The sequence below is a fragment of the Dendrobates tinctorius genome, unplaced genomic scaffold (genome assembly GCF_039654945.1).
Source record: "Dendrobates tinctorius isolate UK_male_01 unplaced genomic scaffold, ASM3965494v1 ptg000070l, whole genome shotgun sequence".
NCBI lineage: Eukaryota > Metazoa > Chordata > Amphibia > Anura > Dendrobatidae > Dendrobates > Dendrobates tinctorius.
The window spans coordinates 39,708,105-39,733,455 of record NW_027361738.1 but is presented as its reverse complement, the minus strand read 5'-3'; the positions used below and the strand labels follow the sequence as shown (position 1 = coordinate 39,733,455).

Below are 25,351 nucleotides of genomic sequence, written 5' to 3'. Positions count from 1 at the left end.
AAAAAATCTACAGTTAAAGGACGTGTTACTTGCAAAAAATATGTAATTTTACCAAATGTAAAGGCTGCAGTTCTCCTGAATTTGGTGTTGCTTTTCTTTTGCTCCTTAGATAGGGTCCTCTTTTCCCTGTATACAGATCTAGTTTTTTTTTTTTCCAAGTGGGCCAAATTGGCTTAAAAGGCTAGATTTGTATAAGGCCTCTTTCACACATCCTGATATTTCCGGTACTGGAAAAAACTAAGCTAGCCTTGTCCGTATGTAACATACATGTGGCATACGTGTGCCGCAACAGTGTAAGGCCGGGATCACACATGCCAGAAACTTGAGCAAGTATGGCATCTTAATACCCGGCAGCAGGCGGCTGCATGTATTTCTATGCAGCTGCACGCTCCGCTCCCGAGTGCCGACGGCAGTGCCGGGTATTAAGATGTGAGACTCGTCTGAGTTTCTCGCATGTGTGATAACGGCCTAACACGTTCAGGCACCTGAAAAATGTACAGTTCACACGGTTTCCTGGGAACCTTTTGAGATATTGGCTCCTGTCCCAGATTATTAACATCATCCCCCAGAGGTCGGCTTTCCCTCTGCTGGTTATGAAAATTAAGCGGAAACCCATGCCATTTTTTTTTTTAATTATTTATTTTATACACAATGTACACAGTGGGAGCGGAATACAACTTCCATCATTATCTCCTGGTTGTGCAGATCTCAGGAAGATCCGAACTGTCTTCAGCACATGGCTCCTGAGAACAGCGGGAACTGTACCTCTTTTTCCCAGGTGCTGATGCATGTCAGAATGCACTTATGCGGGACATATTGTGGTCCGAGCTGCTGTTAAAAAACAGACATGTCAGCGTGTTTTGCCCATGGACACACGGTCCTTGAAAACATACTGACTTGTACAGACCCATTGATTTGAGCAGGTCTATGGAGCAATGCGTAGTAGAAGACTGTGAAAAATGAGAATGAATGAACTCACGGAGATCAACATCCAACACTGCGGAGACAACATCACATGTTTCTCAACGCAGTAATTCCAGAACATTGCCCCCATCCCTTATGGGAAATATGTAAAAACATGCAAAACACAAGCCGCTGAGACACCATCACATGTTTCTCAACGCAAGCAATGACTAGCCAGGTCTTTCCCCGGGAAGGAACAACCACGGGAAGGGCAGTCTCCAATGAAGGAAGCCACCTATGCCAAATCATGGTATCCATCCACAGACAGCTGTTTCGGGGTATTGCCCCTCATAAGGGATGGGGGCAATGTTCTGGAATCAATGCGTTGAGAAACATGTGATGGTGTCTCCGCAGTGTTGGATGTTGATCTCCGTGAGTTCATTCATCCTCATTTTTCACAGTCTTCTACTAGGCATTGCTCCTACTGGCCAGTTTCCTACTCCACACTGATGAGGGGCAAATACCCCGAAACAGCTGTCTGTGGATGGATACCATGTTTTGGCGTAGGTGGTTTCCTTCATTGGAGACTGCCCTTCCCGTGGTTGTTCCTTCCCAGGGAAAGACCTGGCTAGTCATTGCTTGCGTTGAGAAACATGTGATGGTGTCTCCGCGGCTTGTGTTTTGCATGTTTTTACATATTTCCCATAAGGGATGGGGGCAATGTTCTGGAATCACTGCGTTGAGAAACATGTGATGGTGTCTCCGCAGTGTTGCATGTTGATCTCCGTGAGTTCATTCATCCTCATTTTTCACATTATCTGTGTAAGTGTGTCTGGTGCGTGTGAAAACTGTCACCATATGTACTGGAGACACTGACATGTGAACGAGGCCTAAACGGAAGAGGAAACCACATCTTGGGAAAAGAAAGACGCATGATAAAATAATTATAAAAAAAAACAATGCCAAATTCGTTGACTTTTACACCAATAATAAAGTGTTATATTTATGGTAAGTGACAGGTCCTCTTTATGGCTTGTTCCTTTGTGAAGTATGAGCACAGCTGGGTACAGTAGGACGATCACATGCTGGATGGGCCTCATAATCGGGAGACATAGATCCCAGCTGTGCAAATGACATCAGTGACCAGTCAGATTACAGCTGACATTTACAACCTAAATCCAATGAAATCACTGTGCAGTACTGCAGCCTTCCTTTATACCATAGTATAATCATTAAGACCACGTGCACATGTAAGCCAAAACCAGGAGCGGGTAAAACAGGCATGTGGTGGTGACGTGTTTCTATTATACTTTTCATCTGATTGTTCCACTCCTGGTTTTGGCTTAAAAATACTGAGGTAAAAAACTGACCAAATACTGAACTTGTGAATGTGGCCTTAAGCTGCGTTCCCACAATGAGATTTTGTTGAGTTTTTTGATGCTGCAGTTTTTTGCAGCTATTAAATAAATTACTGTAGGTTACTTTTTATCGTGTTTTTGACTCTGTGGATTTTGTCTCTTGTTGGTGTGACATTCTTTAAATAAAGCTGCTTTATTTTTTATATTTCTTGTTATTTGGCTTTGAGAAGAGGTTATTGATACAGTCATGTGCGGATTAAATGCATTTTTGGCATGTGCGGAAACACATTTAAAACGTCGAGACGTTTTTTACCGAAGGATTTTCTGCATAAATTGCAAATCCATGGGAAAAATCTGCACATAAAACTCAGCGTACCCACAAGAGAAATTGACATGTCGCGGATTTCAAAAATGCACCGCAGTCAGCTTATGCAGCAAGAAAAAAAATCACAGCGGGCACAAGATTTCTTTAAATCCCATCCACTATGCTGGACTGTATGGCCACGTTCACATGTTCAGTATTTTACCTCCGTATTTTCAAGCCAAAACCAGGAGTGGAACAATCAGAGAAAAAGTATAATAGAAACAAGTCACCACTTCTGTATTTATGACCCAGGCCGGGGTCACACTAGAGAGGAATACGGACGAGTGAGAGGCGTTAAAAGCACGCATTACACACGGACAAATGATTCTTTATGGGGCACCTCCCAACAGCCGTATAATTCTCATCCGTATTCTACGGTCCGTGCCAATCGCAGCATGCTGCGATTGTCAGCGTACTACGTCCGTAGTACGCCAATGCAAGTCTATGGGTGCACAAAAAATACGGATTACACACTGACCACACGTGTGACTTGCGCGAAATACGCAGGTCTTTTGGCAGGTGACAGGAAATGGGCCAATCCATCATCATGAAGCTTAGACATGCTAATTAGCTCAAAAAGCGCTCCAGACATCCAGGAAGTATGCCTCCACGGAGTCCTGCAGCATCATGGCGCCATATTTCCTCAATGTGGAGATGCTTATTGTCTTAGTGCAGGAGCGGCCAGAAATCTGGGACCAACGTGATGCCCATTATGCTAACCGGGCAAGAATGGAGGCGTCATGGAGGCGCATATGTCGCCAGATGTTCCACGATTTTGCTGATCGGCCACGTGAGGAGCAGCAGCAACTGAGTAAGTACAACCCAAAAACGGTTTAAATTACCTCACATCAAAAAAGGCATTTAGAATCAGCCCCCCCCATCCAGTTCCTGTGCTTGGACTTTTTGCCTCATGAGGCGGGTAGATTTTTATGTGACCCATGGTTTTACACTGCCATAATTTGGCCCAGGCTACAAGCTCCTCTTCCTCCTAGCCAACCAAGTTTTAAATGTAGTTACTTGATACCTGAACTATTGTGACCTGTGTATCTGGCCTGGATGCCCCAATTATATACAGTGGGGAAAAAAAGTATTTAGTCAGTCAGCAATAGTGCAAGTTCCACCACTTAAAAAGATGAGAGGCGTCTGTAATTTACATCATAGGTAGACCTCAACTATGGGAGACAAACTGAGAAAAAAAAATCCAGAAAATCACATTGTCTGTTTTTTTTCATTTTTTTTGCATATTATGGTGGAAAATAAGTATTTGGTCAGAAACAAGCAATCAAGATTTCTGGCTCTCACAGACATGTAACTTCTTCTTTAAGAGTCTCCTCTTTCCTCCACTCATTACCTGTAGTAATGGCACCTGTTTAAACTTGTTATCAGTATAAAAAGACACCTGTGCACACCCTCAAACAGTCTGACTCCAAACTCCACTATGGTGAAGACCAAAGAGCTGTCAAAGGACACCAGAAACAAAATTGTAGCCCTGCACCAGGCTGGGAAGACTGAATCTGCAATAGCCAACCAGCTTGGAGTGAAGAAATCAACTGTGGGAGCAATAATTAGAAAATGGAAGACATACAAGACCACTGATAATCTCCCTCGATCTGGTGCTCCACGCAAAATCCCACCCCGTGGGGTCAGAATGATCACAAGAACGGTGAGCAAAAATCCCAGAACCACGCGGGGGGACCTAGTGAATGAACTGCAGAGAGCTGGGACCAATGTAACAAGGCCTACCATAAGTAACACACTACGCCACCATGGACTCAGATCCTGCAGTGCCAGACGTGTCCCACTGCTTAAGCCTGTACATGTCCGGGCCCGTCTGAAGTTTGCTAGAGAGCATTTGGATGATCCAGAGGAGTTTTGGGAGAATGTCCTATGGTCTGATGAAACCAAACTGGAACTGTTTGGTAGAAACATAACTTGTCGTGTTTGGAGGAAAAAGAATACTGAGTTGCATCCATCAAACACCATACCTACTGTAAAGCATGGTGGTGGAAACATCATGCTTTGGGGCTGTTTCTCTGCAAAGGGGCCAGGACGACTGATCCGGGTACATGAAAGAATGAATGGGGCCATGTATCGTGAGATTTTGAGTGCAAACCTCCTTCCATCAGCAAGGGCATTGAAGATGAAACGTGGCTGGGTCTTTCAACATGACAATGATCCAAAGCACACCGCCAGGGCAACGAAGGAGTGGCTTCGTAAGAAGCATTTCAAGGTCCTGGAGTGGCCTAGCCAGTCTCCAGATCTCAACCCTATAGAAAACCTTTGGATGGAGTTGAAAGTCCGTGTTGCCAAGCGAAAAGCCAAAAACATCACTGCTCTAGAGGAGATCTGCATGGAGGAATGGGCCAACATACCAACAACAGTGTGTGGCAACCTTGTGAAGACTTACAGAAAACGTTTGACCTCTGTCATTGCCAACAAAAAAGGATATATCACAAAGTATTGAGATGAAATTTTGTTTCTGACCAAATACTTATTTTCCACCATAATATGCAAATAAAATGAAAAAAAAAACAGACAATGTGATTTTCTGGATTTTTTTTTCTCAGTTTGTCTCCCATAGTTGAGGTCTACCTATGATGTAAATTATAGACGCCTCTCATCTTTTTAAGTGGTGGAACTTGCACTATTGCTGACTGACTAAATACTTTTTTTCCCCACTGTATGCCACCCTGGATAGAAAGCACACCCTAGAAGGCCACATGCCTAGGCTACTGGTAGCAAATTTGACCTAGCAAATATGTGAAATTGAGAATATTTCCTGTCACATTGCAGTGGAAGAAGTGATGAGACGGTGGCGCAGCATCTGCGACCAATACAGGCGGGAACGTCAGCAGCGGGCCAGGAGTGGTGATGCGGTCCACACAAAGCAAAAATATATTTATTATGATCGTCTCTCCTTCCTCGCTCCTATTCTGGATCTGACACCGTAAGTAGATACCTCACACCACATTACACAGATACTTTACAGGGCCAAAAAAATTGATTTATTTTTGGCTCTGTTCTATTTCATAACAGAACTCAGTCCAACCTACGGAGAGAGGAACTGGCTCAGATACCGAGCCCATCATAGATCCTGGGTCTGTAGGGGTTTAGGTGGCTGGCCCATCTTCTCCCCCTCCAAGAAGCATGGGTGAAGATTCCTCTCAGGAAAACCCAGTGCCTGCACCACAAACCCCACCACCAGGACCACATCCACAAGCAAGACCGTCTGCTGCTGCACAATCAGCCAGACAGGAGGAGCAGGGCAACATTAGCAGCAGCCCAACTCCCCACAGCCTGCTGGACCATCCCGGCGAGGAAGAAGAAGGCGCCATATCCCTGCCCGAGATACAATACCAATTTTGACACAGGGGTACTGAACTATCTGGCTAGAGTCATAAAGTAATTTGTGAAAATATCACGCACTTTGAGCCCAGAGAGCGGTCTGCGTTGAGGGTTGATAGGTGGTCTCGCCCTACGCACATTGTCCGACCCACGCACAACACCAGCAGAGGAGGAACAATCATGTATCCTGGTGAAGTTATGAAGAACCACACAGGCTTTAACTACTTCATTAACATTTTGTTCACTCAGCTGAATGGCAGACTGGAGTACCCGCCATTTGGCACAAAGTATGCCAAAGGAACACTCCACCAGTCGCCGAGCACGTGATAGGCGCAAGTTAAAAATTCTGTGCCGGTGGTCCAGGTTGCGCCGGGGATATGGCCTCATGACATTACGCGTTAACTGAAATGCCTCATCTGCCACGAGGACATAAGGGACTGATTCTTGAGTGGAGCCTGGTAGCTGGCATGGTGGTGGTAGATCCAACTGGTTGGTGCGTAGCCGCCGACCCATAATGGAAGTATTGAAGACTCGAGAGTCTCCCGTCCTTCCATAGGCCTGTTTCACACTTAAGTTTTTTTGTGTCAGTTAAAATCCGCCAAAAGGGCGGAAAGCGGATCCGTTGCTAACTGATGTGAACGGATGCCACCGGACCGATAATTTGATGGATCCGATGAATGAAGAATTTTAAAGGAACCGCAGCCCGGGGAGAGAGAGAGAGAATTTTTTCTGTCCCCCAGAAATGATTTCAGGGTTAAATTTCCGGCTGACTTCATTCCTCCGGGCATGCGCACTATAAAATGCGGATCCGGCAGCAAAAAAACTTTGCATGGTACCTCCAGGCATGTCGGCGGACGCAAAAAAATTGACGGATCCGCAAAAAACGGATCCAACGGATGGCCATCCATCAAGATCCGCCGGTAATGCAAATCAATGGGGAAAAAAACGGATCCGCCAAAAAAATGGAGGATCCTTTTTTTTTTTTTGCAAAACGGCGGATTTTGACTGATGGTCAAAAACAGAAGTGTGAAACAGGCCATAGGCCCCAATGTCAACAATTATAAACTTGTATTGAGGGTCGGCCAGAGCCAACAATACAACAGAAAAGTATTGTTTATAATTGAAGAATTGGGAGCCAGAGTTCGGCGGCTTACGCACCCGGATATGTTTGCCATCAAGGGCCCCAATACAATTAGGAAACTGGCATTCCTCCTCAAAGTCCCTTGATATCCTCAACCAGTCTTCCATCCTGGGCTCGGGCATGACGAGTTGATGTAGTCTTGACCATATTTCTCTACATGTCGACCTGACTTTGCCAGAAATGGTAGATCTTCCAATGAGAAACTCATGGTGGAGGGCGGCATAAGACAGGCCAGTGGACAGGAAGCTGAAGAACAACAGAAATGGAACATTTTAGAATGTACAAATTAACAAAACACCAGGTACATACATGCGAAACTTGTTAGTGATTCAGATCTACTAACACACATATATTTGGTCGCACAAAGACTACATGATATTCAGTACATATTACACATAACATTCTGGTCTGTAAGTTTAAATATATCTGGAATAAGATGAGGGCATTAAACTTAGTCCAAAAAGCAAAAAATACATACTTTGGGCAACACATCATGAACATAGAGAATGTGGTTGTGTAGTACATACCGTAATGTGAGTACGAGTCGTAGAAGTCGCTCCTCTCCAGATATGGCTTTGCGCATCCTTGTGTCCTGAAAGGTTATCCCAGGGCGCACTGTCTCCAAGAGTAGATAAAATGTTGCAAGGCTCATGCGACAGTATTGGTAAAATTTTTCCGGATGCTCCCGCAGAGAAGAATAGAGGCGGTGAAAATGACCTCTTGTGAGTCGTTGCCTCAAAAGTGGATGGACCCACATGCGTCTCCTCCTCCGGATCCACTATCACTGGGTATGGTTGACCAAAGCGGCGTGACAAAAGCCAGTTGAAGAGAACCTGCTCAGTTGTGTTGAAAGTCAGACTGTCTGCCATGTTGCACATACAACACCAACACATCTAGTCAAGGCAAGGTCACAAATGGACAGAATGGAGGCAGCCACCTGTTCCTGAGCCAATAAATAGGGGCAGGCTAATGATTTAAATAGTTTGCAGGCCTCAAAACCGTTAAATGTCCATTTTGCAAGCCTGCGAGAAAATCTCGCCATACGGATTGCATACGGATGCCATACGGATTACATACGGATGCTTACATGCGCAAAATACGCGACCACACCTTGCTTACGGATGACATACGAAGCACTATTTAGGGGTCATTCATCCGTATTACGCATGGAAAATACGGACCGTATTTTACGTCGGTTAGTGTGACCTCGGCCCCACTCCTGTTTCTGGCTTACAAATACTGAGGTAAAATATTGACCAAATACTGAACGTGTGAACGTAGGTGACAGTGCATTTTTGACTCAGCAAAAATACACGTCAAAAACTCAACATGGGAACATAGTCGAAGGCCATGTGCACATATTGAGTATTTGGTGAGTTTTTTACCTCACAAAATACTCAGTGGTAACGCTGTTTCTATTATACTTTTCCTCCGACTGTTCCACTCCTTGTTTTGGCTTATACATGCTGAGGTAAAATACCGATATAAAGTACTGAATGTGTGAACGTGGCCTCGGTATAAGATGACAGAATAGATGTCTTTTTTTTTTACTTGATTTGCAATCTAATATATAAAGCACAAAGTGGGTGTGTATGTATGTATGTATGTCAAGGATTGGCATCCGCACCGTCGCAGCTACAGCCACAAAATTTTTCACAGTCACACGTCTGGACCCCGAGAGCATCATAGGCTATGTTGTGAGGAGAAATTTTAACCCCGTGTGCTCCAATTCACCAAACAATTTTGCCCCTATCAACATAATGGGGAAAAAAGTGTATGTATGTATTGGCATCTGCACCGTCGTAGCTACAGCCACAAAATTTTGCAGTCACACGTCTGGACCCCGAGAGCACCATAGGCTATACTGTGAGGAGAAATTTTAACCCCGCGTATTCCAATTCACCAAACAATTTTACCCCTATCTACATAATGGGGAAAAAGTGAAAGGAAAAGTGTTGGAGGCAAATTGACAGCTGCCAGATGTGAACAAGGGGGACTGAAAGAATGAGAGCGATGGCGCCAAAGTGTATATACCGTACAGTTGCTAAGGTGGGGCCCTGACATGGGATACTCACCACACACGGGGATATGAATATGAACACACACACAAAATGCGCCACACACTACCACGTGCTTCAACACATATACCACCCTCAGCACACATTTCACCACACATACACCAACCTCGCCACATAAAAGTCGAAACACAAAGGTTGCCACTCAAAACTCACCACGCTGTCCCAGAGCTGTTTAAAAGATGAAAAATGAGCTGTGATTGGTTGCTATCAGCAACAGTTTTCTTTGTAGACAGTTGTGGTAACTGAGGCCTATTATTCTTATAATTTCTATGGTGTTATCGTCCTTCTGTAAAGCTGGAAATAACACAATTTATTACCGTGCCAACACAGACCACCCTCTGACACAGACTGCAGGGGGAGCCCAGTATCACACAGGATAGGATTAGATACACGGCTCAGCAGTCAGTATCACACAGGATAGGATTAGATACACAGCTCAGCAGTCAGTATCACACAGAATAGGATTAGATACACAGCTCAGCAGACAGTATCACACAGAATAGGATTAGATACACGGCTCAGCAGTCAGTATCACACAGGATAGGATTAGATATGCAGCTCAGCACACAGTATCACACAGAATAGGATTAGACACACGGCTCAGCAGTCAGTATCACACAGGATAGGATTAGATGCACGGTTTTTATGTGCAATATAATCATTATAATTTGCTATAACTAACCACAGTTGGTTACTATGCCCAGGCAACGCCGGGCTCTTCAGCTAGTTTATTAATATAAAACTTTTGGTCAATGATTGCATATACAGGTTGATAAAAGCCGTTAAAGTAAACTTAATATTATTGTACAATTACCACGTCTAGCGCCCATCATTAACCTAATGCAAGGCCAGAATAACACAATGGCCACTGTGTGTTCTTGCTGTTTTGATTCAGCAAAGGTCTCCAGTCTGAATGAGAGCAGAGACCTCCGGGTACAATGCTATGTGATTATAACCTGCAGGAATGAAGCAGCAGCACACGAGAACCTCTTAATGACCATGTGTTTTTAAAACAAGGCCCATTAAAGGTGTCATGACCAAATCTATAGCCATTGACAATGTAAAAAGGAGCTTTTACTCTCTGAGCCAATGCAAAACAACAGCAAGCTAATGTAATCTAATACACAGTATATGCTGTTTACATTGTGCCAGGATTCCAAGGATTCTCAGACACACACCAAACTAATCTCCACGGTCCCACTGCTCCGCTCATGGACATGTACTACTCTGGTATTCCCCTAGGAGGAAAAAGAAAAAAATCTAAAATAAACTTTTTGGGGATCAAGAAACGTTTGATTCCACACAATTATATTTAGATTTTAGATGCCAGCAAGTGCAGAGTATGTCAGGTATAATTTCCAAGGTATTTTTTTCATTCTGAGTAATTGGTGGCACTTGTTCTTCTGACGTTGCAGAATATTTTATTTATTTTATTTTATGTAATCCCTGCCAGACAGAAATTTAAAGGCTTCAACCCTAAGGTCACGTTCACTCGTTCAGTCATTGTTCAGTATTTTACATCAGAATTTGTAAACCAAAATCAGGAGTGGAACAATAAAAGGAAAAGTATAATAGAAACACGTCACCACTTCTGCATTTATCACCCACTCCTGGTTTTGGCTTACAAATACTGATGTAAAATACTGACCAAATACTGAACGCGCGAACGTGGCCTATAGGCTCTTTTAGGCCGGAGTCACACTAGCGAGGAATATGGACGAGTGCTATGCGATAAGACATCGCATAGCACTCGGACCGCTGTTAATCTTTGGGGCAGCTCCCATCACCATTTTTTTCTCGGCCGTATTATATGTGCGAGTGAAATCGCAGAATGCTGTTATTTGCTGTGTATATCAGCCGAGACTCACCAATGAAAGTCTATGGGTGCAAGAAAAAAAATCGCACAGCATTGGCACCATGCGAGTGCTGTCCGATTTTTACGCCCTGGTGTCCTTTGAAAAAGCAGAAATTCATGTGTGGCTACAGTAAAATCACACTGACAGCTTAGAAAACAATAGATATATACACATAGAATACATATATATAGATGTCAGTGACACACACATATATACAGTATATATGTATTTATATTGCAGAAAGAGATATATAGAAGAATAGCCGGTAATTCATTTGTCGGCTTCTGTAAAATCACTGCAGGAGCCGACAGGATAGGAGAGATGGATTACATACAGTAAATCCATATAGAATAGGTAGATATACATGTAAGTGACAAATACAATTAGTATAGTGTGTGTGCAAATTTTTGGACATGTATTTAATTACTAAAAGATTATTTCATGGAAAAAAATGGTGTGGGATCCCTCTATAATTAATAGCCAGCAATGGCTATGCAACTGATGGCTGATGTTAATAGCCAAAGAAGAGACCATGGATAGTGCTCCCTCACCGGCTAAAAATATCAGCTCTCAGCTGCCCAAGAAAAGGTGCATCTCTAAGTTGCACCAATTCTGGCACATAACCTTGCTCTTCCCACTGCCCTGTAGCGGTGGCATATGGGGTAATAGTAGGGGGTTAGTGTCACCTTTCAGGTGACAACAATCCCCGAGGTTAGTAATGGAGAGGCGTCAATAAGACGCCCCTATTACTAACCCCATTGTCAAATTGTAAAGAAAAAACAGGCACTCCTTTATTTAAAATAAACACACAGCCTTCTTTATTATATTTAATCAAACGATACTTACAAACACACCTGTTATGATTGAGTCACCGTAGGAGGCAAAAACAGAAATGCTAGCTAAGTCCTGAAAACCAGAGAAGTTGGCAACTATCAGATTGCAGACCCCTGAACCTATCAACACAACTAGCAGTAGCCGTGGGGGTTCCTACGATGACCTAGACCCCTCGATCACAGCCGGAGAGATACATAGACCTAAAGAAGGAAAGGGGAAATCTAACTGCCCCAGAGCAGACCCCAAAGCAATAGGCAGCCCCCCACATATAATGACGGTGAAGCAAGATGAAAACACTTACACAGACAGAAAGACAGGCTGAGCAAAGACGGGGCCCAAAAACTACCTAGATAGGAACGGATAGGAAGGCTGCTGTCTGCAATCTGCCAAAACCCTATCAGGGACAAAAGCCAACAAGCTGATATAAAAATGGCCCTGAAGCAACTAAGCTTCAAAAACTAAATCAGCACTCAGGTACTTTCAGAAAACAGAGCTCAAGGAACACTGCACACTCCAGCAGGGAGTGGCAGAATCCAAAAAGCAAGAAAAACAAAAACAAATCTTAGATGCAAAAAGGCAAAACAGCAAACTTAGCTTTAGGAGAGCAGGAATCAGACTGGTGTCCAAGAGTCCACAGAGAAATCACCCGCAGGGCAGAAAGGGCGTAGGCTGCCTTAAATCCAGTCATTGACTCCACTCAGCCAATCGTCTTCATTAGTCCCAGGTGCCTGATAATCAGGCTCACTACCTTCCTTCACTAGAATAGGGAGTTCACCAGGCCTCAGTGACGGAGGGGAAAATGAACTCACAACACACACCTAATCCATGTGAAGCCCTCGTTCTCCTATAATAAATATAAAATAAAAAAGCAACAATATTCCATATCTGTCCGTCATTGTGTCCCACGCCAATCCATATCTGGGGGTTATACATTTTTCAACCTGGAAGGTGCTAGAATGCGACCATCCCGGCTGAAAAACCACTGATGAATGAGGAGATGTTTCCAGTGCAGCTTCTGTGACTAGCGCTGACGTCACTGAGTCTGCGCTCCCTCACAGCCTGACCCATGCTGAACTCTGGAGCGTGAGAAAATGTCAGATCATTTTCCCACGCTACAGACTTCAGCGCAGGTTAGGCTGTGAGGGAGCGCAGCATCAGTGACATCACCGCTATTCACTGAAGCTGTTCTTGCAGCCGGACTGAACTGCTGTGACCTCAGCACCGTGGGAAAATGCCAGTGATGAGGTCATGGCAGTTCATGCTCACTGGATTCATAGCAGATCACTGTGAGAATTTCTACCCAAGTGTATTCAGCTCTGCAGAATATTCCTTAGGCTGGGGTCACAATTGCAACTGAAATGTGAGAAACTCGCATCTATACTCGGCACTGCCGCTGGCACTCAGGACTAGAGTGTGTGGCTGCATGTATTTCTATGCAGCTGAGCGCTCCAGTCCCGACTGCCAGCGGTGTGGCGCCCCCAGGAGTATGGACGTCACAGTGGCATTGCCTTTCTCCAGGGAGGGTGATGTCAGGCTTGGAGGCAATGAAGGGTCTCTCTAACAGTTAACCATGTCATACAGCACAGTTCCCACTCCAGGCCAGCAGAGGGAGCTCTGAACCAGAATTGGGGGAGGAGTGCTCTCTGAGGGCCAGGAAGGGAAATGAAGAGTTAGTGTGAGGAGGGCAATGTGTTTAGACGTGTGGAGAGAAGCTGGAGGTTGAGCTGAGGAAAGATAGCTCCCTCCCAGTGATAGCGCATGATCTGGAGCCTGGTCTCCACGGTTGTATGGATACTGAAGGTCCTGCAACAGAAACCAGAGGAATAGGAAGCTGTAAATGCTCTATTCCCAACTAAGACTCGGAGGCACAACAGCGACGGGTGAGCCAAGAGAGATAGAGGGCTACAGATGTCTGCCATACGAGGTAGTTCTAAGAGAAGATAAGAAGGAGGAACTTCAGAGTAATACTGTACTGCATGTACCTCAAGCCAGCGCTAGGAAGGAAACTACACAACCCATCTGATAGAGAGATCCCTGAGTTGCTTCCAGGCTAGCCTGCTCCTGTGCCATCTGTAGCCAGGACCCTGGACTGCGTTTGCCAAGTAAAGGTAAAGAAACTGCACCCTGTTGTGTCCTTGCCTCCTTCCTGCAACATCCTCAGCACTGCTACATCTCTGTGCCAAACACTGCACCCTCTTCCTAAACATTCCGCTACACTGCCCTGGGACCAACAGCCCTACCTGTGGAGGGCTACAACATCATTGCTGCACTACACCATCTGTCCCAGAGGATCTGTCTGCAGCGTCAGCTTAGCACCTCCCTTGTCGAACACCACAGGTGGCGTCATGAATCACTTATAAACTTTATTCCCAACTCAACCCCTTTTACATGGGCGCCCAGGGCCACGGACCGGGTCACCGCTGCTGTGACAGTCCCCTCTGAGAGACCGGCCCAGTACCGAGTACCCCACAGCCCTGGGAGGGCGGCACAGCGGCAGTTCCGGGTATTGATGCGAGAGACTAGCACGAGTTTCTCGATTTGCACTCACAAGTGTGACCCCGGCCTTAGATAAAGATTAATGACCTCAATGGAATCCGCCAGGGATTTCTGTGCATGATGCTCATAGTCAATGCTGAATAAATCAAGATGTTTTAAGAACTTTGCTTCCATTTTTTCATCATTTGCATATCATGAATATCTCTATCCATCCGGTGATTTCCATAATCCACAAATTTTCCTTTTTGGTGCTGTAATTTTAATGTTCAGGCACGTATAATTCTTATCTCAATAGGAAAAAATTCCCTGGGCCCCAGAACAACATTTATAATGGCCCCCTCCCCTCATCTAAAATCTCCCTCTACAATACTGGCATTTCCTATGTGGTACATGGATGTTTGACCCCTTCATCAGCACCAGGGGCTTGTCATCTACAATAAAACCATCTATTTTAGACATGCAGAATTGTAGAATACATTGTTAAATTGTGTTGCTAGGTAGAAATGTCTCATATATACATTTATACTGTATATACATTTAATTTAGGTCCATTGTGAACAGTACAATGTAGCCTTAAAGGAACAATAGCCCAGCTAGACAAACAGTGATACCGGAAACAATATCCCATAGCATGTCAGCACCAGCGACTTTTACTTTTATAGGTTAAACTGACCTTTAAAGGGGAATCTGCCACAAATACTTCCTGCGGGATCAGTCATTTGCCTAATACTGTCCTCTGAACCTATTTGTTTCCTTTCATGGATCAGCCCTAACACTTTCCCCTCTGCAGAGAGCTCTTTAATTTCATTAGAGGAAAATGTGCATTCCAGGACATTCCTGCAAACGCCATTGTGTTATCTGTTCTATTTCCTAAAATAAAGTAAATGAAGCAGCGAAGACTTTTCTTCACCAGAATGGACACTTTGAAATAATGTTTAAGGCAGATAATTTATCTGGTTTAATTACTCTTTAATCCCCCTGATCGTCCTGGCGTGCAGGGTTAAATCCCTTCTGAATAGGGGCAGTGGGTGTGAAGCTTCCTGAGGTTCAGGAGCTACTGGGCCCTACTGTCCGCCATCCTGCAAGACACAATCACCATCAACCTTTTTACCTAAAATCTGGAACATGGATATTTGGATATATAGGATCTGTCGGCCTAAACACTATGGATGTCATTGTTCAAGTAGTGACAAAACAGAAAATAGCTATACAAGGCTAAGATATAAGATACAAGAGTAATGTAAGGACTATGATGAGACGTAAAATTACCCAAAATGCTGGTGTTGTCTGATGTTTGGTCAAAATATTCATAAAAAGCAACTTGTATCCAGAGATGCATAAGTGTATTTAGATTTATGGTGATTGATAGACAGATATATAGAAAGATAAATAGTAGATAGTTAAATATTAGATAGATATTAGATAGCTATATATCATAGATCGATAAATGGATAGAAATGAAAACCATAGATAGTTTGGTATATCAATAGTTAGATAAATAATTGACAAATGGATAGATAATTGATAAACAACAAAAAGTTACATAAATAATTGATAAATAGATTGATGATCGATTGAATAGATATAAATATAGACACATAAAAAATAAATGGATATATGATACATAATGATAAAAAGATTGATTGATTGTTAAACATAGATAAAGTTTAGTTAGACATTTCGTACATAATTGATTAATGGATAGATGTTAGATAATTGATGAACAATATGTCATGATCCAGGTCGGGGTTTACTTTCAGTTATAATGTCAGGCTACTGCAGTGCGGTTACACACAACCTCCACCAGAGGTGCTGGTGAGGGGAAAAGGATGCACTCACAGCGTAGCACCAAAGTGCAGCAGCGCAGTAGCAACTAGATAGCAGAAGGGTTTCAATCCAGTTTTTTCCATGCCTATGCATGATTTGAGAGACCCCACCCCTCTCTTGTGTGACATGCACATAAAGAGCTGGCTTACACCATGTGCCCATACTAAGAAGCGGCCTATCTTCATCCTGTTCATTTAGACACTGTTCACATGTTCAGGTTTTAAATACATAAGATAGGGACTGCTTCAATAGGGTTACCTTGACGCGGTGAAGCAGCTTGATATACATTTTTTTGCAAAAAAAGTATTGACTAAATACCCTGTATTTGTTATCATCTTTTCATCAGCACTTGCTGGCTACTGTTATATGTTTTACTACAGGATATTTCTGCACAATTGTCATTCTGTGCTCTCTGTGTTTGAGTCAGTGGGTGGTATGAACAGTGTCCTACCGACTTGTTCATATGTGTGCATGTCACATGTGTTTTTAATCAAGTTTTTTCCATGCCTATGCATGATTTGAGAGACCCCACCCCTCTCTTGTGTGACATGCACATAAAGAGCTGGCTTACACCACGTGCCCATACTAAGGAGCGGCCTATCTTCATCCTGTTCATTTAGATACTGTTCACATGTTCATGTTTTAAATACATTAGATAGGGACTGCTTCAATAGGGTTACCTTGACGCGGTGAAGCAGCTTGATATACATTTTTTTGCAAAAAAACGTATCACTAAATACCCTGTATTTGTTATCTTTTCATCAGCACTTGCTGGCTACTGTTATATGTTTTACTGCAGGATATTTCTGCACAATTGTCATTCTGTGCTCTCTGTTTGTATTTTAGATAGCAAAAGGGTAGTCAGACAAGCCGGGTCAGCAACAGACAGGGAACGTGGTGTCAGAGGAAGAAGCAGTACATGTGGTGAGAAACAAGCCAGAGAAGTCAGAGCTGATCGGGAACAGGAGCGCCAGAGACGGAGAACAGTCAGACAGGTCAGAGAACAAGCTGGGTCAAATACCAAAGGGTCATAGCATGGGAAGCAGACACTAAGACAACTGAGTAACGGGAGGGGACAGGTACAGGAGCACAGTGAAAGGACAGAGGACAAATCAGCATGTAATGGGGTCAGCCACTCAAGCCGGGGCAGGAACTATAACTGATGCTGCCTGCCATCTGCGGCAAACAGAGCCAAACAGATCCAAAAGAGAGGCAGGGAAAATTAACCTCCGCAAGACCAGGTGGGGAAGAGGATAACAAAAAGTAAACCCCGTCCTGGATCATGACACAATAGTTACATAAACAATCAATGGATGATAGAAATATATTATATATTACAATAAATAATTGAATCTACAATGTTTTATGATTCATTTAAAAAGAACCGATCACTAAGTTAAAATTAATAATTTTTTTCAACATTTTTTTCAATGAGCGTTCCGTTATTTTTTTTGGATGTTTTTAAAACATGTCATATTGTTCCAAAGTGCAAATTCAGTGTAACTTTGTGGGGGTCTATACCAAGGGGATGTTGCTCACAGGGCAATAATGCAGAGCAGACTAAAGACACAATCTCAGAGAATCTTGTGAGCCATGTCCCCTTGGTATAGATCATAAAAAAGCACTATAAAAGACCAATATAAAAATTCAAAAATGTAATAATTAGGGTAACAGCGGGAAAAGAATATGAGCAAAATTGTCCACTTTTGTCTTGTCGGCAGGTTCTATTTCATATATATTATTAAAATGTTTGTATTTCTTTTTCTTAATTCCCATATTACTTTACCCGCCTGCTATATTTATGTAAAGCAGCCTACCTTAACCCTTTAAAACAAACAGAACAGAACAAAACAAAACAATTTTCAGACTCATACTATCAGAACAGCTAAACTGCTTTTATTTCTCCAAGCTGTCATCGGTAGGATTGCTCTCTCCAATATATAATATAGATATCATCTCTCAGGTCAGTGGCAGGATCATTTGCTTGTGTATACAGGATCATCTTCATTGATCAAGGCTGTGGAAATGAGCATCTTTACTCAATAAAAAGTATCCATTACAACCAGTCAGACTGCTATGTCCAGTTTATCCCCATCCCCTGTAGACTGCTATCCTCTTACAGAATGGCAGTAATTAAAAAGACTTTGTTGAGCTCACAGCCTGACCTAAGACACTGCTCCAAAACCAAAATGTGATTACTGACAAGTGACATTTAGCAGTTTTCATGTGGGTCACATGGCATTGGTTTATGGTGAAGAAAGAATATGTATCTGGTAAAACATGTGGATTAATTGGGGGTTAAATCAACACTAATTGTTAGCAGTGAGTCCAGTATTGATCTAGGTATACATGGAAATATTAGGTGTGGAACTGAGAGTATCACAGTTATTTAAAGAAGCACTGCTATCATAAAAGTGTTTATCCTCTAATATATTCCAGTCATCATATTAAATAGCATTGTGGACTTACAATAGCTCTTTTTGCCTTTCTACCCAGTTAATTCTTCTCTTTTCCATTAGGTCTATGACATCACGAGATTAAAAATTGACTAGCCGAATTGTTCTAAGCTCTATGTAAAAAGTGGAAATCTCTTTTACCTGTATGAGTCATCAGTCACTGCAAAAGTCCCTGACAGGGGGAGGAGGGAGCGGCTGGGTCAGGAGTTTCATGTAGGAAAAATAGACTTCTTGTTTCTACATAAAGCAGAGAAAAGAGAAGAATTAGCTGGGTAGAAAGGCAAAATGAGCAATTGTAAGTACACAGCGCTATATAATATGATGACTGCAATATATTAAGGGGATGAAAACTTTGATGGGAGGAGTGCTTCCTTAAAGAAATGGTACATGGATGTAGGGCGTTCAGGACAGCAAACTTCAGTAAGATACATTATATTACCTATGGTGTGTTCTTGTTCCAGTATGTTGAGTTTAGTATTATAATTTTGTATGTGAAATAATGTACTGCAATCTATGTGCAAATACAATTTTCCAAAATTTAAAAATTTAATGTTTAAAAGTTTTCAAATTTTTCATTTTGACTTTTTGAACCAATTTAATTCCTTCGCATAGAGAGACAAAGAAGGTATATGGCTTGAGATTCCAGAAGTCTGCCCTTACCAAAAAATTACTTACCATATATACTCGTGTATAAGCCGACCCGCGTATAAGCCAAACCCCTATGAATATGCGCATATTCATGACTTTCCACAAATTGAGAAAATAGATATCTGGCATCGTTGTGTGAAAAAAATTACCCTGAATGTCTGCACATATATTTTTCTCCACATTAATTAAAAAACACCTTAATCCCACTTGGAACGGGTGCTCAATCCCATAATTAAAAAACAGAACATTTCATTGTAGAGAAGAGAGAAAGCAGGATGGCACTCACCGTTCATGAGAATCAAATCACTTTACTTCACATACACAGGGCATCGGCATAGGCACGGGAGCAATGTGCTAGAAGATGGACAACAGCCGTTTCACGCTCAGTTGCTTCAACAGGTCCTGTTGAAGCGCATTGAGCGTGAAATGGCTGTTGTCCGTCTTCTAGCACATTGCTCCCGTGCCTATGCCGATGCCCTGTGTATGTGAAGTAAAGTGATTTGATTCTCATAAATGGTGAGTGCCATCCTGCTTTCTCTCTTCTCTACATATTCATGACTTTAATGAGCGGTACCACGTGACAGCCTAAGGAGACCGGGAGAAGCAGGGGGGCTGCAGAGACCGCGCCGGGGGGTCAATATGGTCTGACACCCCCGCTCCCTCTCCCCCACCGACCCCCAGTATATGACTCGCGTTTAAGCTGAGAGGGGGACTTTCAGTCCCAAAAAATGGGCTGAAAAATCTCGGCTTATACGCGAGTATGTACGGTATATATTGTGGGTTGCAAGAATTCTAGAGTTTCTTGGGATCGTGATCTATCCATAAAGAGCAAGTTCACTTCTAGTTCCATCATTTTCTTAGCTGATTTCACACATGGAACAAATGATAGGAAGGTGCATTGCTGATGAGCCAATCAGAATACACCAGTGATTTTTTTCTAAAGACAATTTCAGTGGTGACACATTGTTATTTCAGAATCCTTACTGAGTGCAGCAATATCCTGGGCTCAGATGGGTCAGTCCAACCCTGCAGGTTAGCAAAGTAGGGAGTACAATTATTTGCCGTAATCAATATTATAAGTGATGAAAAATGCTTACAGGTAAGTGTTAAACAGAAACACCAGGGGGAAACTGAAGTCCAGTCCCAGATTTTTTTGGAATAATTTTTAGTCATCACTCATCAGTTATTGATCTGGACTTGTAATAGAACACTATAAATAATGTTGCATGCAGTGTTTTTTTGATATTTGGATGCTGGAATCATGCAGAGTGTACAACTTTATCATTAGTTGCGCCACATACAGCTGATACACGAAAACCCATCTTTAGTAGGAATGAGCGGACCTGTGGAAGTTTGAGTTCTAGTACTTGAACCCAACTTTATTCCAAAGTACTGAACCAGAACTTGAACCAGAACCCAAACCCCATGGGTACCCAACCTTATGTCTGGTTAAGAAAAAAACCCCCAAACCTCTCTTTAACCCCTTTACCCCCAAGGGTAGTTTGCACGTTCATGAAAGGGCCAATTTTTACAATTCTGACCACTGTCCCTTTATGAGGTAATAACTCTGAAACGCTTCCATGGATCCCGGTGATTCTGACTTTGTTTTCTCATGACATATTGTACTTCATGTTAGTGGTAACATTTCATTCATATAACTTGCGTTTATTTGTGAAAAAAATGGAAAGTTGGCGAAAATTTCGCAATTTTCCAACTTTGAATTTTTATGCCCTTAAATCACAGAGATACGGCACACAAAAAACTTAATAAGTAACATTTCCCACATGTTTACTTTACATTAGCACAATTTTGGAACCAAATTTTTTTTTGTTAGGAAGTTATAAGGGTTAAAAGTTGACCAGCGATTACTAATTTTTACAACACCATTTTATTTTTACGGACCACATCACATTTGAAGCCACTTTGAGGGGTCTATATGACAGAAAATACCCAAAAGTGACACCATTCTAAAAACTGCACCCCTCAAGGTGCTTAAAACCACATTCAAGAAGTTCATTAACCCTTCAGGTGCTTCACAGGAATTTTTTGAATATTTAAAAAAAAAAAAAAAAATGAACATTTTAACTTTTTTTCACAAAAAAATTTTTTCAGGTTCAATTTTTTTATTTTACCAAAGGTAACAGGAGAAATTGGACTGGAAAAGTTATTGTGCAATTTGTCCTGAGTACGCTGATACCTGATATGTGGGGGGGAACGACTGTTTCGGCGCATGGCAGAGCTCAGAAGGGAGGTTTGACTTTTTCAATGCAAAATTGGCTGGAATTCTGATCGGACGCCATGTCACGTTTGGAGAGCCCCTGATGTACCTAAACAGTGGCAACCCCCCCAAGTGACCCCATTTTGGAAACTAGACCCCCCAAGGAACTTATCTAGATATGTGGTGAGAACTTTGAACCCACAAGGGCTTCACAGAAGTTTATAACGTACAGCGGTACAATTAAAAAATCATATTTTTTCCAAAAAAATGATCTTTTCACCCCAATTTTTATTTTCCCAAGGGTAACAGGACCCTAAAAGATATTGTGCAATTTGTCCTGAGTACGCTGATACCCCATATGTGGGGGTAAACCACTATTTGGGCGCATGGCAGAGCTCGGAAGGGAAGCAGCGCCATTTGACTTTTTTGGCTGGAATTGAGATCGGACACCATATCGTGTTTGGAAAGCCCCTGATGTACCAAAACAGTGGAAACCCCCCCACAAATGACACCATTTTGGAAACTAGACCCACCAAGGAACTTATCTAGATGTTTGGTGAGAACTTTGAACCCCCAAGGGCTTCACAGAAGTTTATAACGTACCGTCGTACAATTATAAAATCATATTTTTTCCACAAAAATGATCTTTTCACCCTCAATTCTTACTTTCCCAAGGGTAACAGGACCCTAAAAGTTATTGTGCAATTTGTCCTGACTACACTGATACCCCATATGTGGGGGTAAACCACTCTTTGGGTGCATGGCAGAGCTCGGAAGGGAAGCAGCGCCATTTGACGTTTTTGGCTGGAATTGAGATCGGACACCATGTCGCGTTTGGAAAGCCCCTGATCCCTGATGTTCCTAAACAGTGGAAACCCCCCACAAATGACACCATTTTGGAAACTAGACCCCCTAAGGAACTTATCTAGATGTGTGGTGAGCACTTTGAACCACCTCTCAGAAGTTTATAATGCCCGGGCGTGAAAATAAAAAAATCGCATTTTTTCCACAAACATGATCATTTAGTCCCCAATTTTTTTATTTTCCCAAGGGTACCAGGAGAAAATGGACCCCAAAATTTGTTGTCCAATTTGTCCTGAGTACCCTGATACCCTATATGTGGGAGAAAACTACTGTATGGGCCCACGTCGGGGCTCGGAAGGGAAGTAGTGACGTTTTGGAATGCAGACTTTGATGGAATGGTCTGCGGGTGTCATGTTGCATTTGGAGAGCCCCTAATGTACCTAAACAGTGGAAACCCCCCACAAATGACACCATTTTGGAAACTAGACCCCCTAAGGAACTTATTTAGGCATGTGGTGAGCACTTTGAACTCCCCCAGTGCTTCACAGAAGTTTATAACGCCCGGGCGTGAAAACAAAAAAATCGCATTTTTTCCACAAACATGATCATTTAGTCCCCATTTTTTTTATTTTCCCAAGGGTACCAGGAGAAAATGGACCCAAAAGTTGTTGTTCAATTTGTCATGAGTACGCTGATACCCCATATGTGGGAGAAAACTACTGTGTGGGCCCACGTCGGGGCTCGGAAGGGAAGTAGTGACGTTTTGGAATGCATACTTTGATGGAATGGTCTGCGGGTGTCATGTTGCCTTTGGAGAGCCCCTGATGTACCTAAACAGTGGAAACCCCCCACAAATTACACCATTTTGGAAACTAGACCCCCTAAGGAACTTATCTAGATGTGTGGTGAGCACTTCACAGAAGTTTATAACGTCCGGGCGTGAAAATAAAAAAATCTTATTTTTCCCACAAAAATGATATTTTTGCCCCCAATTTTTTATTTTCCTAAGGGCTACAGGAGAAATAGGACCCCAAAAGTTGTTTTGCAATTTGTCCTGAGTAGGCTGATACCCCATATGTGGGGGTAAAACACTGTTTGGGCACATGGCAGAGATTGGAAGGGAAGGAGCACCATTTGACTTTTTCAACGCAGAATTGGCTGGAATTGAGATCAGGCGCCATTTTGCGTTTGGAGAGGACCCGAAGTGCCCAAACAGTGGAAACCCCCCAATTCTAACTCCAACCCTAACCCCAACACACCCCTAACCCTAATCTCAGCCCTAACTCTAGCCATAACCCTAATGGGAAAATGGAAATAAATACATTTTTTTAATTTTATTATTTTTCCCTAACTAAGGGGGTGATAACGGGGGGTTTGATTTACTATTTATGGCGGTTTTTATTTTTGGCAGCTGTCACACGCTAAAAGACGCTTTTTATTGTAAAAATAGTTTTTGCATCACCACATATTGAGAGCTATAATTTTTCCGTATTTTGACCCACTGAATCATGTGAGGTCTTATTTTTTGCGGGACGAGTTGACATTTTTATTGGTATCATGTTTGGGCATGTGACATTTTTTGATCGCTTTTTATTCCGATTTTTGGGATGCAGAATGAACAAAAACCAGCGTTTCATGAATTTCTTTTGGGGGGTGCGTTTACACCGTTCCGCATGTGGTAAAATTGATAAAGTGGTTTTATTCTTTGGGTCAGTACAGTTACAGCAATACCTCATTTATGTCTTTTTTTATGTTTTGGCACTTTTATGCAATAAAAACAATTTTATATAAAAAATAATTATTTTTGCATCACTTTATTCTGCGAGCTAGAACTTTATTTTTTCTCTGATGATGCTGTGTGGTGGCTCGTTTTTTGCAGGACAAGATGATGTTTTCAGCGGTACCATGGATATTTATATGCGTCTTTTTGATCGCGCGTTATTGCACTTTTTGTTCGGCGGTATGATGATAAATCATTATTTTTTGCTTTGTTTTTTATTTTTATTTTTTAAGGGTTCGCTAAAGGGGTTAACTAATGGGACAGTTTATAGGGCAGGTCGTTACGGACACGGCGATACCAAATATGTGTACTTTTATTGTGGGTTTTTTTTTATTTCCAAAAAATGAATTTATTAGGGAATATTTTTTTTTTAATTTATTTAGCGATTTTTAAAAAAAATATTTTTACACTTTTTTTTTTAACTTTATTAGGTTGTCCCAGGGGGGACATCACTGTCCTGTGACAGATCACTGATCTGTCACATCACAGATCACTGTGACAGATCAGCAATCTGTCACAGGCAGTGTGTAGGTTTCCTCCTTGCCTGTGCTTTGCAGGCGCTGAGGAAGCCAGCTCCCTGCAGGCCCCTGAAGGTCCCCATCGCCATCTTGGATCCGGGGACCTGCAGGGAAAGAGCCCCCCGCATCAGCGCTACACATTGCGCTGCTGTGGGGGGCTTAGGGAAGCACGGAGGGAGCCCCCTCCCTGCCCTTCGTGTTTGATCGCGGTGTGCAAGGGGTTAACGTGTCGGGGGTGGTCTGTGACCGCCCCGACACATTGTGCCGGGTGTCAGCTGTGATAATCAGCTGACACCCGGCCGCGATCAGCGGCGCTCACCATGTGGGCGCTGCTGATCGCACTTGACATACTATCCTGTCCATGGGCATAGGGGCCCGGGCCCCATGGACTGGATAGTACGTCTGATGTCAGAAAGGGGTTAATGACAGCCAATACGTCTTTTTACTAACCTGAGATATAATATACTAACATCCCCATACAGGTGACAATCCAGCAGCTGCCGGCTGTACACTATAGCTGACAACTTGCTGCATCAGCCATGATCAGTGTTAGCACCGTCCACATCTGTTTAACCCCTTAAATGCTGCTGTCAATAATGACTATATCATATAAATGGTTAAAAAAGTATGGTGGCTCCCTCTTTATCCCTATTGACACCCTGAGATCATAATTGTGTAGTCCTGATGTTTGCCATGGCAATTCACGGCCAAATAGCGGCCTTAGA

At 42.8% G+C, this 25,351-nt stretch overlaps 1 long non-coding RNA gene across 1 annotated transcript in view; it reads right to left on the bottom strand.

The window, feature by feature from the left end:
- The window catches only part of LOC141095936 (uncharacterized), a 176,965-nt gene that overhangs the window by 28,800 nt on the left and 122,814 nt on the right, over nucleotides 1-25,351 (bottom strand). The window contains exon 2 of the long non-coding RNA XR_012233514.1: nucleotides 18,800-18,895. This is a non-coding gene — a long non-coding RNA (uncharacterized lncRNA). The remainder of the gene's footprint in view (nucleotides 1-18,799; nucleotides 18,896-25,351) is intronic.